The 15,267-nt window shown below is 42.3% G+C and overlaps 1 protein-coding gene across 1 annotated transcript in view; it reads right to left on the bottom strand.

Moving 5' to 3' along the window:
- Positions 1-439, bottom strand: part of CLVS1 (clavesin 1) — a 70,834-nt gene extending 70,395 nt beyond the window's left edge. Inside the window, exon 1 of the mRNA XM_083623083.1 lies at positions 144-439. The gene's annotated coding sequence lies outside the window, so the exon portion shown is untranslated. The remainder of the gene's footprint in view (positions 1-143) is intronic.
- Positions 440-15,267: the final 14,828 nt, after the last annotated feature.

Raw genomic sequence — 15,267 nt, 5'->3', positions numbered from 1 at the left:
GAAGGGACGTTAAGCGCAGATGGGTTGCAGGCGAGCGCTGTCCACGCAGGATAGTGCTGAAACGCCGCAGCCATGGTATTGCAACAAAAAAGAAGGGAGAAAACAGAAGCTACCGCAGACACAAGAAAGATCGTCCCAAATACCTTTAGAGAGCCGTAAGGAAAAACGAAGCCCCGCCTTGGGTGAGGTTGTTTGCAGGAACCCTTGCCTCCAAGATGGGTGGGTGAGAAGGTTTCTGAGTGTCCGCCTCAGCCTAGCATCTCTCTCCAAAGAACTGTGAATGAGTGAGCTCCGGCTCCACGGGGCGATGCATTTTTGGGTAGCATGCGCGCGTGTGCGCCTTCTCCACGCAGTGGCCTGCCGTCCCCCTGGGTCCTAAAGACCTTCTTCGTTCAACCCAGTATTGTAAGGAGAGAGCACAATGTGGGAACACTCACATAGACGCAGAGACCCCTTTTGTGACAGATGCTTCCACGAATGTTCTTCACGAAGCGTTGACTGCAGATTTCAATATGTGACCAAATCAAAAACAGGCTCCTTAAGGGGGGGGCGGTAAGCCACCTGATGCATCGCCCGGGGCAGAGCTCCTGAGAAACCCACCATTTCCAGGTGTTTGTAGTTAAAGCGGTGGCTGTGTGGGGGGAGTGGAAACGGCAATCGAAAACCCACCTTTGTTTTCCTATGCTTTCATGCAAGAAACGGCACACACACCTCCTAAACCTTGAATGTAAAAAGAAAGGAGGGAAATAAAGAATGGCAGCCTGCAGAGGAGCTGTAAGAGATGACTGCTACTCCGCACGAGCAGCTTAAGATGTTGTCACTATTAAGCACTGTTGTTGGAACATAAAATCCTCATTGAACATCTTCCCTGTTTTCCGGTCAGCAGGGACTTAGAGGCCTTCTAGTTATAATTTCTGTGCACATATGGACTGGGGAGCTGCTGCCTGTTAAGTGTTTTCTGATCTGTGCTATGCACAGATGCAAATAGATGGAATCCTGAGGTTTTGAGACATACATGGAGCTTGCAAGCTACAAAGAGCCTTGGGTCTGCTTTTCATTGCTGGGGAGTAGTGCTGTGTCATCATTTTCTCTTCTTTGTGTGTGTGTGTGTGTGTTTTAATATTCTCCACCAGTTATTGAGAAAACAAATTGCATTTGGAAATTATTAAAGGAGAGAACATTTCAGCTAAATTCTCGTGCCCAGGGTGCAAGGGTTTTGTTGTGTTTGCCTTGCTTTCAAGGTAATCAAGGGGTCTTTGTGGGTGCCCTTTCCTTCATTCTACAAATAAGCCCAACAGTTAGTCGCAGCCTTGCCAGGTGCCTACACTTCAGCTAATACCCAGGAGAGAAGATCATGAGATAACTTCTGCCATAGAGCTTCTTCAGAACAGGAAGGATGGGCAATCAGGGCAGCTATGGGCTACTGGATGAACATTTACTCAAATAAAACACACACAATGCTTCCAGCCATTTCACAATACTAAAGTAAGCACAAACCCCACACCAACACACTTTTTAAAAAACCCAAAACCTAAGGGTCCTGAGAATGAGATTTTTAAAAAGGAAGCTTATTTCATGGGGAAAGATAATGTCTGAAAAACTGGAGGATACATTTCAGGACAGCACTGTTTGGAAATCTAGACTAGGGCTCACTTGCAGTTAGGGATGTGCCCCCAGAACCTGTATCCAGTGCTAGATCTCAACTCATTAATGTGGAATAATAACCACAGAAGAAAGCAGGTTTCATGAATGTCATGAGGTTCCATTACTATGAGTAACCACAGCATTCCTAAATATCTGGGGTGGAGAATCTATAAGTTAGTGTTATTGGACTCCCACCTTCCGTCATCCCTGAGCATTGGCCATGCTGACTGGGGATGTTGAGTCCAACATCTTGACACCCACAGGTTTCCCCATTGCTGCTCTATGACGTAATGTGTGAAACTGAGTGAATTTGAGCCTCAATGACATCAGTCCTTTTAGAAACAGACAATATATGTACATATATATCAAGCATCAGAAGGCCTTTGATTTAACCACAGCACCTGAGCAAAATGCAGTGGTGGCTTCTTTTACCAATACATACTATTGAGAGCCAAAATATATTAGGCCTTGCCAAGCAGGAAACCAAGGCAGCATCTGCATTCTTTTTTTCTTTTCAATACAATAATCTGAATAAGAGCTGGGAAATGTATATTTTCCCAAAATGATTCCTTTCCATAGATTATAAAAACTGATATTAACTCTGTTCAGCCATTGTCTTGTAGATTGTACAACACAGGCAAAACATCTGTACCAGTCCTCAATACTCTGGGCTCAATATTTTACTTTTTTTACAAAATGTATATACTACTTGATTATAATAAAATCTCTTGGCAGTTTGCAATAAATATTACAATTATCAATAAAAAATATTTTTAAACAATTTAAAACATCTACGATGACACTTTGCATGACTGACCACACCAATGGAAGAGTTTATTTGTCCATTTCTGTCCCTAATCTCCAATAATGCAAGGGGTGTTACAATACTTGAAACAATAAACAACAATAACAGCAAGTCTCACATGACACAACTATCCTTTCCTTTTCCACCCTCCTATATACTCCTTCCATTGATCCATATTATCCTTGTTATATATGAAGATATGAGTGGCCTTCATAAGTATACACCATGTGTATATACTGAAGTATTCCATTATCATTTCATTGGGCAGCTTCATATCCACTGATGTCATGTGAAAGAAAGTATATTTGACTTTAACTTACAATGGTAACTATACTACTAATTTTATTGATTTTCTTAATACTGACGTTATATGTCAAATTCTGCTCTTGTGGCTTTTTCACAGCATGGATGAGGCACTAGAAACTCACAATGTCTTTAAAATATCCACTTGGCAGACACCACCCTATTCATGAGCATACACAGAAGATACAAAGCAGCAACTCAGAAACTTGCAAAAAGTTAGTATTACACCCTATATGATACACACCACTATATCATACACCCCTTTAGATCAGGGAAAGGGTACCTCTAGCTCACAGGTTGAATGCAGCCCCAAGACTTCTCCAAATAGCCTACCTCCCTCTATCCAGGCTACACCCTCACCAACTCTTCTCTGTGGTCTCCCTGAATGCCCTGTGATCAGCCTGGTGAAGCACGGTATCCAGCATTGTACTGTGAAACCAAAAGATACTCCCAATCTTTCTTTTCCTTTACTGAAGTGATGCTAGGGCAGTTTTAAAAGGAGATCTGCAACAGAGTTAAGTGTGTGCGTGCAGAGGGGAAACTACAGCAATAAATACCAATCTACCATCCTCCTGTATCTTTCAATGTTTGTTCACAAATGATGAGCAGTGAGAATCTGAAACTAATGACTGCATGCTATTAATTAACTAGAGAATTCTTCTTCCCTAATGTACAGTTGTCACTTGGAATAATTTCCTTTCCAATTAACTCCTTTGAAGGGTTAGATTTAAAAGGACACTCACAAGTGTTTAGGAATCAATAACCGATTCTTCTTCAAAGAAGTAAGACTTTCAGCCACCTTTTACAGTTCCAAATCCCTACCTGGTTTTCATTATTGAAAAAAATAGTCTTTCGTATAATGGGAAAAATACATGTTAATGTCAGGATGCACTGATTAAATTTAAAAGCAGAGGACCTTATTCTTCCATTTTTACTCAAGATGAAGCAGGCTGGACAATAGCAAATGTGCAGTTGGTGAAAGACACACTGCAGAGCCAACCAAACACAAGTGAGAGCACATAATTGTGGCAGTGAGGGTGTCAAAGAAGGCAAACTTCTCTGCTTCCATTGCATCACCAAGTAACCATCTAACCATCCAACATTTTTGTTTTGTCTGGGGAATGTAGTTTGGGTCTCTTCAGAAGCCCTGCATGAAATTTTGAATGCGCTTTATTTTGAAATTTATTTTGAAATTCTGAATGCACTTTAAAGGAATAGTCACTCATCTCCACAGCTGACATTAGGCCACATCCACATTCACTGCAGCCTTCAGTGAGGTATCCAGCACAATGTCTGCTACAAAATGGTGGCATCAGTTTCTGCTAGTGTGGCCCAATGGTGTGGACAAGGTATTTGTGATGATGTGGCCAACAATATGTTTCCTTGCTCTTCTTGCTTTATTATTGTTATCATTATTATTGTTTAAATTTGTATAGCGTCCTTCATCCAAAGATCACAAGGCAGTTCACAACATAAAAATACAACATGACTACACAAAATGCATAATAAAAGGAAGAACAAAAGCAAATCAATACACATACAACCACATTTAAAAGGACATAGAATGTTAATCAGTCAAAGGCCTGGTTAAAGAAAAATGTTTTCACCTGGTATCTAAAGATATGCAAAATGAAGGCACCAGGTGAGCCTCCCTCACAAATGGGGAGCCAGTGCAGAAAAGGCCCATTCTCATGTTGCCGCCCTTCCAGACCTCTCATGAAGGCAGCACACAAAGAAGGGCTTCAGCTGATGATTGCAGGGTCCAGGTCAGTTCATATGGGAAGAGGCCATACTTGAGGTATTGCGGCCATTTACGGGTGATAAGGGATGCCTGGCAGATCCAGGGTATGGTCAATGCATCCTTGCAGGTGAGACTGGTCCTGGCCATCTTGAAAGAGGCAGTGATTCAATCACTCGTGGAAAAACCCACCTTGACCCACTACCTTGTGGGTCAACTTGTGACAACTACCATCTGGTTGCAAATACCTTCTTTGGGGGGAAAGGAGATTAAGACTATTTCATCATGAAATTCCTCACAGTAGAAATGAAAGTGTCTCAGAAGAACTTCTGTACCTACCAGAGTGGTATATTTGTATGGTGGTGTGTCTAGCTCAACCCCAAGAGGAACATGATCACTTTTCAGAGCCAATGCATTTCCCCAACATCCCACCCACATTTTGAATTTCAGTAGTTGCAAGAAAGCTGTACCATGTCTTTCTGAATGCATACACCTGCTTTTCATCAAAATAATATTCACAAATAACCAGCTGGTTGTGGATTTGTTGCAGGGCAGAGATTCTTAGGGGATGTTTCCTAGAATTTGTAAAATTCATGAAGCTTTGGCTGGAAACATCATAACTGCATGATGCTCACTCCAGAAAGATCTTGTGTGTACACGCAATGTAACTTCAATTTCTGTGAATGCCCTTGAGGATACTAAATAATTTTGCCTATTTGAGGAACTGCATTAGACAAGGAATTATGTCACTGAAATAAGCAGATGGTGGACATGATCCTATTTGAGAAAGCTGTAGTTTGTGTAATTGAGGTTGTACAGCCTGTTTGCTGTACTCCAGCACCAGTTTTTAACATGTGAATCATAAAAAATCAATACAGCTCTACTGATTTACCCCTCCCAAGGACTGATTTATTTTGCTTGCCCTCCTCTGGGGAGAAATTTTAATATATATATATTTTTTTTTTAATATCATTTATTACGGCCATAGGCCCATACAGGTAAAAACAACACATAAATAACAGCTTGTGCCGTAAGGAGAAAAAAAAAGCAATCGCTAAAACACTACTATAACAATAAAATACTATAAAATGGAAAGGCATACTACGCCTTAATTAGCTTGTAGAGCTCCTTGGCGTCGCTTTTGGGAAAGGACAGCAACTAGGAACCTAGCCACCTTCAGGGTCGTGTGGGTATCCTTGTCCTGCAAGATTTGGGCAAGGTGGAATTTTGGTGGGGTACCCTCTAGTTTCTGTATGATTGATCCCAACAAATTTGCCCGTAGCACATTAAACAAGGGGCAAGTGAACATAATGTGCTGGAGCGACTCCGGCGACACCTTATCACATTCGCACACGGCGGGGGCTTGACCCTTTGAGAACCTATGTCTCAGGACATTGGAGGGAAAAACGTTAAACCTCGCTTTGGTGAAGGCCAGTCTATGTGCAACAGTCGAAAGGGAGGAGAGGTATGATGGAACGCAGTAAGTTAAAGTGATACCAATGTTCTGGGGCGAACAAACACCTCCCCCCAGCGTATAATTTCGCTGTAAATCGATGTCATCCAGTCTTTGGCGGATCAGTCTCTGAGCAGTGTTTTGGTCTAGTTTTAGGGAATCTGAGGGAGAGATTCCATAACTCAGGAGTTTGGCATGAATTCTGCTAGTCCAAAGGCTGGAGAATTCATCTCGCCATAAGCATTGGGCAAGGTAATGGTTTGGTAATCTATGCCACAATGATAACCAGTAATTGAAGACTTGCTTCCACAGGCAAGTTTCTAGGGATGCGACCTTCAATTCTAGTCGCATGGCTGCGTTGCTTACGCACAGGGGGAGCATTAGGAGCCGACGTAGGAATTGGCTTTGCAGAGTCTCAAGGGGAGCAAGATCTGTCATCACGGCCCAGAGCGGGGCAGCATAAGCAAGCACGGCAACCACTTTTGCCTTGAACACCTTTAGGGCCGAGGGAACATGCAAAGCTCCGTCCGAAAAGAAGAATCGGAGGAGCGCATATGACAAGGTTTTGGCCTTATTAAGTAGGTGTTGAATGTGAGCTTTCCACCCCAAATTGTATTGAAAAATGACTCCTAGGTATTGAAATTTTAGGACTTGCTCTATTTTTGCCCCACCAAGCTTCCATTTGTATAATCTCCGGCTTCTGGAGAAGATCAGGATCTTGGACTTGGCATGGTTGATGGTTAATTGATTGAGTTGACAATACGTGGCAAAGATCTTCAGAGCTCTGGTTAGTCCAACACGTGTATAGGATAGAATTACCGCGTCGTCCGCATATAAAAGGAGTGGGCAGCGGTAATCCGCTAGTCTAGGCGCGTGTGTACTTGGAGATGAGTTGACTAGGGGTGCTCGCATGTCGCTGATGAATAGGTTGAATAGGCAGGGAGCCAATATACATCCTTGGCGCACTCCCTTGTTTATTGGTATCGAGTTTGTAAGGTCGCCCGCTGGAGTGAATCTCACTCTGGCAAGGGTACCTTCGTGGAGCTGGCTTATGAGCCATAAGAGTCTTCTATCAATGCCCTGTTTCGCAAGTTTCTCCCAAAGAATATTTCTAGGAACGCTGTCAAAGGCTGCCTTTAGATCTAAGAAGGCAGCACAGAGGTAGCCCCGGGGGGGGGAGGAGTACTTCCGTGCCAGATGATAAAGAACTATCGCATGATCGGTTGTAGAGCGTTTAGTTCTGAACCCTGCTTGTTCATGGCCAATCTGGTTAGTCTCATCTACCCATCGCAATAATTTAGTCATCAGAAAGCTGGCATAAATTTTCCCTATAATCGAAAGGAGGCTGATGTTACGGTAGTTTTCCGGCTCCGTTGGAGAACCTTTTTTATGAATTGGTACAATAATGGCCTCCTTCCATGTTTTGGGGATGAGACCGGAAGCGTTGATTGCATCGAAGGTTTTGGCCAAGATGCCGGCCCACCATTGTGGGTGTAGTTTGATGGCTTCAGCAGGGATCAGGTCGGGCCCAGGGGCTTTGCCCGGTTTCAGCTGAGCTATTAACTTGGCTATTTCATCAGGATCGGTGGGAGGCCAAATAGGTAGGTGGGTAAACAGGTGCATCAGATGGTCGGAGGGAGCATCTGCCTGTGAGAAGCATTTCTTCAGGAACCGTTCCCATGTCGGTGCAGAGATGACTGTCCTTGGGGAATTCCTCCCCCTTCTGTTAATCAAAGACCAGAATTCCCTGGATCTGTGTGGTTTTGAAGCAGTAATCAGAGCCTGCCAACGATTATGTTGCCACTCACTCTTGGCAATTATCTGCGTGCGTTTGTAAACTTGCTTGGCTTGTGCATAGCTAGCTGGCAGAGTAGATGCATCAGAGGTCTTGTATGCATTATATATAGCACGGAGGCGCTGTCTTGCTTGTTTGCACTGAGAATTATACCAGGGAGCACCGTGAGTATACTCGTTTCGATTTAAATTTTTGGGTGGTAACCTGAAGAAGGACGTAAGATCAGTCATATGATGGTAGAAGCGCTTCAATACTATGCTATGCTCGTCTGAGGCAGAGCCTATGTTGGGATAGGGCCCGAGGATTTCTTTTTGAAAGAATTCCAGGTACTTTTGAGCCTGTGTCTCCGACCATTTGATTCCTCTTACTTGGAAAGATTCGTTAGTTACCATCTGAGTCGCATGTCTATGAGCCTCCGGCTGCCAGTTCAGGGAAAGCTTAGCAACAAGGGGAAGGTGATCACTAAATTGTACATTCTCGATCTTAAAAGTGGAAATACACTTAAATAGATCCCTAGAGACCAACAGGTAATCGAGGACGCTGTTTGATTTAACGCTCAGGTGGGTGAAATCCCCTGGAATATCGGGGAGGCATGTGCCATTTAAGGGGACCAAATTCAAAGTCTGGGGAGAAATAAAGTCACCACTACAGCAGCTCATACGATAGGAGCTGAAGGGGACAGCAAACTATTCAAACTAATTATTTTCATTCTTCAAGTATACAAATTAGAAGCAAAGCATATAAGACATTAAGAGCAGCACTGTGTTCATGAAGCTGAATGGCTTTCAAGAACCCCCTTGTGTTCCCTCAATACAGTATAGGAGATATAAAACCTGGTCGCCTGCACAAGTACATCTCATTGATTTTGATTGTATTCACTTCCAGGCAAGTGCACTTAGGATCATGGCCTCAGGGGCCAACAAAACGGCAAGGGTCGCTTTATGCTCCCCCCAATGTAGAAGGGACATTTCCACATTTGACAAGCCTGGCAAGTCCCTCTAGAGCTCAGGCTACAGCCATTCCTGATTCAGGCGCATGCTGATTCAGCCATTAAAATGGGCATTCATCTTCCTTGCAGCAGACATAATGCTGCACAGTGGCTTTAACTAAATTGCCAAAAAGAAACTGACTTAAATCATTTGGAGTCCTGACTTGCAGCACTGCCAAGCCACACACTAGTAGATCCCAAGCCATATGGGCTGCGGGTGGAGGGAGGATTATTCAGTGGCACAATGGGCTTTATATCGTTTGTAAAACAACAGACATCACCGCCCACCCCCATTATAGATAAACAAACAGGGAACTAAGGGAGACTAGGGAGCTGTCAAAACAGATCTAAAAGCATTATGAGTCTGCAGGAAAATATCTGACTGCTTAGTTCAACTCCATATGTGAAATTTTCCTTTAAATCCTGCGTCTTTTGCTTCCTTTGCCCACAGTCCTTGAACCCCAAAACTCAGTTCCCATCCACTCATATCCAGGGAGCAAAACAAAGCCCTTTTAACCACACCATCCAAACTGGCTTCTCCCACTGGTTCCTCTGACCATTGGCCATGGTGGCTGGGGCTGATGGGAGGTGGAGTCCAACAGCAGCTGGAGGGCGCCATGTTGGCTACCCCTGATCATCTGTCCTGTAACACAAGCAAATGATACAAGCACAGCCTGACACTTTGATGTGGAAATGCACCTTATTGACTCAAAAACACCAGCACTTTGATCAGAATTTACTCATTAATTTGCTTTATGGATCAGGTTGCTTCCCTTTATGCATAAACTAGAACAAAATAAGGGAAAATCCAATAACAGCATATTTCCCAAAAACCTCTAATTATATGCTTAGATGCCTCTAACGTATTATTTACCAAGCTCGCTATTGTTGGCTTGTTCCTGTGGGCTGTGATTTCCCCTCCGGATTACCTTGCCACCTGTCTGACTAGCTGTTGGCATAAGAGACCGCAGTCATTGAAAGGTATTGGGTGTCGGTGAGTTTTAATTCATTCTTTAGAAAATTCATCAGGAAAGATTTGCTTTTATCCACAAAGGCCAATTAATTGGGGTTGGGGTGAACAAACAGATCCAGAGATGACAGATCTTGAAAGCTGGAATAGGCAACATGTTTTGCATAGAATGTGCATTTCTGCAGCGCATTGCCACAATGCTGAGTGTTCATGCTATAGATGGACAGAAGTTCTACAGCAGAACTTTCATTCCCAGCAGTTAGGAAGGAGGCTGGCAATACATGGTATTAGTACACAGCCATAGAACAATGCTAGGAAGATCAACTAGAAGTATATATACAGGTATATCTTAATATCACTTCTGATGTTACCGGCTTACAATAAAATCCCATACATGTCTATGCAGAAGCACCATTAAGTCAGTGGGGCTGAGTCCCATGTAGGGAAAGGTGGATCTTTCAATTTTGGTTCTCTAAGTTCCTCATTTTTTTTCCAGTCTTAAATTTAATTCTCCACATTTCTTCAGCAATCTTTGATTTTATACACACACAAATTAAAACCCTCATTAAAATTATTCAGCATCTGAGTGCATATTTCTCCTAATAAACACATTTTTGTATGCAATGTTGCCTCATATGCACAAACATTTAATACATTTTATTAAATATGAGACATTTTTGCATATTATTTCCACAAATACATGTGGTTTTATGCATACTTTACCATAGAATGTGCATTTTTGAATGGCGGCTGTGTTTTGGTCTGTGTATTGTTTTAGAAATTGTGGACTTGGTAGGTTCACCTTTAAATGTGAACTCAATAAAACATTTCTCTTCCATCCCTATCCAGAGATAGGTGGGTACACGATTGCTGAATACTCAAACAAACACATACCCAGATTCCATAATGTTACCTGGGGTTTTTAGCACCTTCCAGCAGTTGCATCAAGTGTTCCTGCTAGTGAAAACAGGCTGCAATCACCTTCTGAAATTTCAAAATGAGTTGGCTCTTTAAAGCAGTAAAGCAATTATTTCCTGTACTCATTAATCTATTTATCATGAAAAGGATCGGTTTTCCTTTCATAATTGTGACAAGACTGCTTAGTGGCCAACGACTGCCCAAGAACATTAATCAATTATTACTGTAGCGTGGAAGCTGGTGTAATTTACAATTTAAAGCAGCTGGAAAGAGAATACACTAAAGGCCGGATTCATTGCTGTATTAGTACAGGAAATATTAATTCCAGTGGAGGAGCATCATCCTAAAATGTTAATGGCGTGGTGGGTAGGTAGACATACGTGGGAACACACAAATCAGCCCTTTAGCTTTATACAGATCCCTGACAGATTCACAATTGTGGAACTGGTCAAAGGGAAATATTTCTTAAACCAAAACTCTGCTGCCCAAAAGCAAAATTTATCTAGAGCTGGGGAAATGTTAAAGGGAAAGTCACTAGCTTGGATTCCCAACAGTAAAATTCACATGTGAATTTGAGCTTAATAGCTTGGTTTGCATTTCTACAGTGCTGTATTTTCCCCCAGGTTTTCCAAGAGGAGTTTCCAAAATTCTTGAAATACAGTGCCTCATTTAAAAGATCTGTAATGCCCAAATGCTTGCATGTACCAAACTAGTCTGAATAAATACTGATGATTTTGAAAGGGATAGCCAAAGATAATCTCTCTGTGTGTGGGTGGGTGGGTGTGCACCACACTTGTGCATGGGGGTAGGGTGGTGGGAATGCCAGATTTTGTGTAACAGTAATTCAGAGGCAAGATAAGGGCCAGGAGAGTTTTCAATAGAGGGCAGATGCGGCCTCTCAATTAATGTTATTTTTGTATTCAGCCCAGGAGCTATTCTTGGATAAATGTCAGGGACTAGTCAATATTCAAGGGTGAACAATTCTTTGAAACCCCTTTTATTGTAGTAAGTACTATTAGTTTATGGTCTTTGTTCATGTGCATTATAATTTTCGTCCATCATCCATGCTCCTGGAGAACTAATATCCTCTCCTTTGTGACAGGCTAGATGAGAAGGGCTCTAGACGGTGTGAAGGGCAGTTTTTGACAAATACCTCCCGATCAGTGTCAGGGAGGGGCAGGCATTGATTTCAGTGTGAGGAAATTCATTTTGAAAATGATAATCAAGACTTTGAGAAGGGAAAACAGTGCAAACAAACATTTCAAAAGCAGTGGAGTTTCTTTTGTAGGAAACATCACACTGCATTAAGCTCATTTTGAAATTTATATGAAGAGGAGATGCTTTAGATCATGAACAGCCAAGCCTTTGGCTAATTAAGCCATCTATGGCCTTCTAAACTGTGGGGGGTATTGTTTTTGTTTGTTACTATATGATGTATTTTTGTGTTTTGAAATTGTAAACAGCCATGTGATCCTCGGATGAAGGATAGTATAGAAATTTAATAAAATAAATGAACGAATGAATTCTACAGTGAATTCTACAAGATCTACAGTGATCTCGTAAAACAGAATACATGAAACATCTGTTTGTGTAAAAGCATATTTGAAAGGAAAATAGGTGAAAGTTTTTTTTAAAAAAAAATACTATATAGGTCTTAATCGACTCAGTTATTTATTACTGTGATTTTATAAGGTCAAAAGGTGAACAGCAGATTTCCCATTGATTTTCTCTCCCCACTTTCAAGGATTTATTGATAGCACATTGCCTGGTCACTTCACCATGGAAGCTAAGTAGCAATCTAGCATGGTGTTGGCCTGCTTATTGTTCCATAGGTTACATGACTATGATAAGGCTATGTCCATAAATATTGAATCACACGTTCTTCATTGTTATCAGTGTACATGATACATCAGTAGAAGAAACTGCCTTTGTCAATGGGTGTAATAATTTAGAATACATGGTGATACAGCCTATCTCCTGTTAAACTAATTAAGGAATCTCCTCATTGCCGCCACCCAGTGGTTTGTATCCCTATTGTGCATTTGTCTGCTTTTTAAATTTTTGATTAATACCACATTTTATTGTGCTCAGAGTTCAGAGCACAGGTGTTATATGCTTTCAAGGCCTCACTGCTGTCAGCAATTGTGCTGCAGCATATTATACTAACTGCACCTTCCTGATCAAGCACAGAGTGCATTGCAGTAATCTAGTAAAGTGGTAAAGGTAAAGGTAAAGGGACCCCTGACCATTAGGTCCAGTCGTGACTGACTCTGGGGTTGCGGCGCTCATCTTGCTTTATTGGCCAAGGGAGCCAGCGTACAGCTTCCGGGTCATGTGGCCAGCATGACTACGCCGCTTCTGGTGAATCAGAGCAGCGCACGAAAATGCTGTTTACCTTCCCGCTGGAGCGGTACCTATTTATCTACTTGCACTTTGACATGCTTTCGAACTGCTAGGTTGGCAGGAGCAGGGACCAAGCAACAGGAACTCACCCCGTCACGGGAATTTGAACCGCCGACCTTCTGATCGGCAAGTCCTAGGCTCTGTGGTTTAACCCACAGCGCCACCCACGTCCCAGTACAGTGGTACCTCGGGTTAAGTACTTAATTTGTTCCGGAGGTCCGTTCTTAACCTGAAACTGTTCTTAACCTGAAGCCTCACTTTAGCTAATGTGGCCTCCTGCTGCTGCCGCACTGCCGTAGCACGATTTCTGTTCTCATCTTGAAGCAAAGTTCTTAACCCGAGGTAGTATTTCTGGGTTAGTGGAGTCTGTAACCTGAAGCGTATGTAACCTGAAGCGTATGTAACCTGAGGTACCACTGTATTGAAGTAACCAATTCATGAACTTACTGTGGCATCTAAGATGGTAGGCATCACACCAGCAGCATGGGAAACGCTCTGTAAAAAAGGCAAAAGGGAATTTTGTCTCTCCCATCATTTCATCTTCTTTTCTGTGCGGGAGAAGGGGGAATTAATAAAAGGCTGTCAACTTTTCTCTTTTTTAAGGGAAATTCCCTTATTCTGAATAGGATTCTTCGCAAGAAAAGGGAAAAGTTGACAGCTGTGGTTCAGAGTTCAGGGTTCAGAGCACAGGTGTTAAATGCTTACAAGGCCTCACTGCTGTCAGCAATTGTGCTGCAGCATATTATACTAGCTGCACCTTCCTGATCAAGCACAAAGATAATCCCACACAGAGTGCATTGCAGTAATCTAGTATTGAAGTAACCAATGCATGAACTTACTGTTGCATCTAAGATGGTAGACATCACAACAGCAGCATGGGAAACACTCTTTAAAAAAGGCAAAAGGGAATTTTGTCTCTCCCATCATTTAATCTTTTCCATGGGGAAAGGGAACCGGAGTCATCACCTTGCCAACAAAGGTCCATATAGTTAAAGCTATGGTTTTCCCAGGAGTGATGTATGGAAGTGAGAGCTGGACCATAAAGAAGACTGATTGCCGAAGAATTGATGCTTTGAATTATGGTGCTGGAGGAGACTCTTGAGAGTCCCATGGACTGCAAGAAGATCAAACCTATCCATTCTCAAGGAAATCAGCCCTGAGTGCTCACTGGAAGGACAGATCCTGAAGCTGAGACGCCAATACTTTGGCCACCTCATGAGAAGAGAAGACTCCCTGGAAAAGACCCTGATGTTAGGAAAGATGGAGGGCACAAGGAGAAGGGGACAACAGAGGACGAGATGGTTGGACAGTGTTCTCAAAGCTACCAGCATGAGTTTGACCAAACTGCGGGAGGCAGTGGAAGACAGGAGAGCCTGGCGTGCTCTGGTCCATGGGGTCACAAAGAGTCAGACACGACTAAATGACTAAACAACAACAACAACAAATATTTGGAAAGGGTGAAAGAAGTAACACAAAGCAAGTGACATATCTAAGAAGAAGAAGAATGTAATATATTTTATTGCATCTTTAAAAAAATGCTTTAAAATTTTGTTCTAAGTGAAAATGCTTGATCCTTTACCAGATGCAGTTGTGCTTAATATTGTACTATGACCTTGTCCAACCTTTATCTTTCTGTTAGCTGTCCTTTCAAAGACTGTAAAGAAGGTGATGCACCATAATGCAGTTAGCTTTTTTCATGTCTATTTGAGCTGGCCACCTTCATGTATCCATAGACATATCTGAAATCATCTTAGCAATCTCCTGTGGAGAAATACAGTCCTTTGAGAGCTTTATGATGTACAAATGCCATTTTGGAACTACTCAAAGCAAGCATGCCATGTTGCTCTCATTCACAGCCATCTGCCTCTTGAATCATACATGCTGCTGCAATTTAGCATTAACAGGCATGGGTTGCGTCTTCTAAGAAGTGAATAAATTTCTTCATCGGCCTTTGTTCCATATGGGAGATGGAGCCTTTACTGCCATTTTCCATTTGTATGGCCTTCTGCTGCTCTCTTTGCATCTTCCCACGTCATTTTGATGAAGTTCATTTTGTTTCATGTCACTGCTTGATCTCTTTGACTTTCTTCGTTCCTTCTCATCTTTGGGTTTTCTTTGAAAGCTTGCTCTGTTATAGAAGTCATGGTTTGCCACTGCTTTCGTGTCTTTGACATTTCTCTTTACATCCTATAGGGATTCTCTTGGTGTTAAATTTTTGCACGATTAATGTATATTCACCATAGATGCTCC

This window comes from Podarcis filfolensis (genome assembly GCF_964270895.1).
Source record: "Podarcis filfolensis genome assembly, chromosome: 7".
NCBI lineage: Eukaryota > Metazoa > Chordata > Lepidosauria > Squamata > Lacertidae > Podarcis > Podarcis filfolensis.
Note: the sequence above shows the minus strand (reverse complement) of the source record. Positions and strands in the feature narration are given on the sequence as shown.